Below are 4,188 nucleotides of genomic sequence, written 5' to 3'. Positions count from 1 at the left end.
AGATTTGATGTTTGTGATACACACACACACACACACACACACACACACACACACAAGCATTTCTATGTTTATGTCATCCCTTAAACGATATACAAGACTCTATGAAAGGTTGTAGCCTTTGGGAGGGAAATTAATTTCTTTTAAGAAGTACATACATTAGTTCAAGAAATCAATTAAATGCTATTTACAAATAAAATAAGCAACAACAATAACAAAAAACAATAGGGGGGAAAATGGATGATGCACCCTTAGGAGACTGTCTGACGAGTACGTTCCTTGACTCAGAGAAAACAGAACTGGGTTTAGCTTTCATCTTCCCAATTGCGTGCTTTGGTCTTGGATAAGTTATATAATTTCCATTTTCCCCTTTATTTACAAAATGAAGCTAACCAACGATATCTACATCCTGAGGTTATTTTAAAGAGGGAATGATAAGAAAACGTATAAAATCTCAACGTGCTGGCTGCTTGTCCTAGTGGTGAAGCCCTTGACTGCTAACTCAAAGGTCAGTGGTTCCTACCCACCAGCTGTCCCACAGGAGGGTACCAGTCTGCCTCTGTGAAAACGGGAGCCTTGGAAACCCTGGGAAGCAGCACGGCTCTGTCTCCTAAGATCCGATCGATCCCTATGGGTCTGAAACAACTCAGCCGCAGCGGGTGTGGTTTGATGGCTTATGAGCACCAATATCAGTCTATTGACATCTCTTTCCTGTAATCTTGAGGCCAAGATAATAACGTTGGGAGGGGGGGGATTAGTGGTCTATCTAGAATGTTAGCCATATCGCCTTCTCTGCTCCAAACTCCCTTGCAACTTAAATCTGGAAGGTGTGAGTAGAGCTATTTGTCACAAACATCTGCTGCTAATCCTCTCCTCTGAGCCTGAGTGATGCTTCTAACTCAGGCCAGAATTCCCTAGCCCATCCGCACTGAAAGTCACTGAGCCCTCTGAGACTGTTAGAGAAGGAGAGGTCGCAAAGAGATCTTCTTTCAGAAGGACTCCTGCAGGAAAGGAATTACTGTGTGGGTTTTTTGGCCACCGATCCTGTCCAATCCTTCCAGAAACTCATGTGGCAGAATCTCTGCGAAGCATTCTGTCTGCTGAGTGGATGTTACTGCGAAACATTGTGCAACGTGTTCTTTTTTTAATCTCCAGAAGAATGTCCCTTGCCTTTCTCTGACTGATCCTCTTGCTTCCCATCATGACAGTTGGAAGAAAAGTGGTAAAATAGTGTCATCTCTAGTCACCCCTTGTTAAACACAGCTGCCTTCCCCGTGTCAGAATAACCCCAGGCCAGGTAGCAAATATGGTTACCCAAACCACCAAGCAAATGTTCCTCCATTTTTAAAACATTGTGACCACACCAGTAGTTATTCTCATCACTCCCTCAGTGAAAATCTGCCCTGAAAGCAAGTAATTTTGAAAAGGCCCGAAGAACAAACAGAAATACTATTGCAGGGGAGGGGGAGAGAAAAAGTCATTTAGTGATGACAGACGTTACTGCTCACAGGAAGCTGACAGTATGGACTTGAAATTGGACGCTGAACTCTGTTCTTGTGACCTTGTGAGGGTTGATAACCAGCATGGTCCTTTGGTTTGTAACCAGCTAAAATCAGCACGTGTCTTCCTCAAACAGAAATGCTATTTTCCATAAAATACGAGTGGTATCCTTCAATCTGGTCATTGTCTGTGTGCCAAATAAACCTCTGACTTGATGAGGGGCCTATGCAGGCTTGAAAATTAGGAAAACTGTCTTTGTTTGCACGAGTTATAATAATTTAGGCATACTCATGGAGTTTTAAAAAGGTTTCGTACGTAAACTCTGTACTCATCTCCTCTCTTTTAGTGAGTTACACTCTGGTGCTTACTTGTCACTTGGAAACGATATACATGTTCTTTCAAATAGCAGCAGAGTTACCCATGGTAGACAAGCTTCGGGAGGGTTTACAAGAATATGTTAAACTAAGAAAGGCCAGGCAATCTACTTACCAAAAAAATAGCTAATGGAAACCTTATAGATGGCAAAACCTGTCGCACTCACTTACTTGAAAAGAGCCATTGCTAGCAGAGGTCTACAAATGGCATGCGCTGATGTCTAGCCTCCTGTGACTTCACAGGGGAAAAGGAGACTCAAACTCCAGGTCAGCCAAAGGCCATTCCTCATAAGGCAAAGGGCAGACAGTCCTCCACTCTCCAACCTTATTTACCCTATATTCTAAGACCAACTCTCCCTCCCACAGCACTCTACTCCTCTCCCGCAGAACTCTACTTCTCTCTTAGATTCAATAACCCATTACCATGGCCACACGGAGCTCACAGATGAGACTCAGGATTATGGGGTTCATAGAGTTGTTGTTCTTGTTGTCAGGTGCTAATGAAACCATCCTGACTCACAGTGACACTATGTACATCTGGCACCATAACACTGTCTCCTGGATCGAATAAGTTCAGTACAGGGATCCCAGAATCTAAAGAATGTGTTTTACTCCTGCTCTTCTTTCTTCATGGTAGTGAAATCCCCTATTCTTGCTTCTGAGTTGTCTCATTGTATACCTAGCACGATGGCAACACTGACCAAGCCCCATACTACAGTCCCATATATACTGCTTGTGGACTCACCTAATCATTTGGTGAGAGCTACAAAGATTATGAATAGAAAACCCCCAGAATGCTTCATCACAACAAGACATCGTATCTGGTTCATTAGAGGCCAGTGAGGGCTTGGGAGACCCTCAGTGGGGTGGACTGGTAAAACAGACATGTTGATGAACTGCAACATGCTGGTCATGTGAGGAACATGCAGGACTGGGCAACATCTCATTCTGCCGTAGTACGTATGAAGGCCAGGAGTAGGAGTCAGTTGAATGGCAGTTAATAACAAGAAGCTTTGTAAAAGCCATTATTAAAGGAAGAAAGATTGAGTAGCATCTTCACGCAATAACAACATAGGGCACATCTAAACTTGCTCTTAGTTCTTTCTAATGCAATCCTTAGGAAAAATCTCTGAGGAAACCAATATGAGGTAAGGGTTAGGGTGTGGAAATATGCTTAAACTCAACCTTTTTGGTAAGGGATGGAAAAATGTGCCCCCATCAAAATATGCATTTCTTAGAACCTATAAAAGTTACCCTATTTGGCGAAAAGTGATCTTTACAGATGTAATTATTTTAAGAATATTGAAATGAGGACGAGATTAGCATGATTATTGGGTGAGCCTAAACTACTGTGAAATGTTCTTATAGGAGAGAAGCAGGGGAACTCACACAAAACAGAAGGTAAGCACACAGAAGGAAAGGATATGAGAAGAGAGACGCCAGGATGGGCGTGATGTGGCCACAAGCGCGTGGATGAAAGAAGCCACCAGATGCAGGGACTAGGTCCTCTCCCAGAGCCTCCAGATGAGCAGCCTGACTAGGACCTTGCTCAAGCCTGATGGCACTAACTTAGGACTTGAACCTGCAAGAACTGTTGTTTTAAACACCAAGGTTTTGGAAATTTGCTTCCAAAATCACATGATCCTAAGGTGTCATTATTTTGCATCTTGGAGGTCAACTGAGAAATGGGAAATCGTACTAAGATCACGTAGCTACGTAGTAACAGATGGGCAAAAGGATGCCAACTCCAGTGCATTTTTCATTGCATGGCACTGAAATGCCATCGTTACCATCACCCCCACTCCCATCACCTAACTTTCCATGGACTTAGTCTCTAATGCCGGTTTCCATTCCAATTAACCACATGCCATTAGCGTCTTCAACATTTTAATTGCCATGTGTCACTTTTCTTGTGCTAGAACGATTCCAAACCAAACCCCAGGCTGCGGAGTCCACTCTGACTCGGCGGAACACCATAGAGGAGACGGAAACTGCCCCACTGAGTTCTAAGCCTGACATCTTTACGGAACCAGGCTGCCATGTCTGTCTCCTGAGTCCGCTGGCGGCTTTTCCCCCAACATTTCAGGTAGCAGTTGAGGGTTTTACCCACTGTACCACCATGGTTCATACTAAAAAGACTATCTTTGGTCAGTTCAACACTAATCTCTTATTAATAATGAATCAAGTGGGCAGATGAAAACGTGGAGAGATCCTTCGGTTGCATAGAGGGCACCACTCGCCAGTCCAGAAGCCAAACTGATTAGGTCAAATATGAGAAGATATGGTCAAAGGAATCGTATTTTCTAAACCCGTGAAA

Source organism: Echinops telfairi, unplaced genomic scaffold, assembly GCF_000313985.2.
Source record: "Echinops telfairi isolate 266 unplaced genomic scaffold, ASM31398v2 ScPeMD7_2291;HRSCAF=2852, whole genome shotgun sequence".
Classification (NCBI taxonomy): domain Eukaryota; kingdom Metazoa; phylum Chordata; class Mammalia; order Afrosoricida; family Tenrecidae; genus Echinops; species Echinops telfairi.
Note: the sequence above shows the minus strand (reverse complement) of the source record.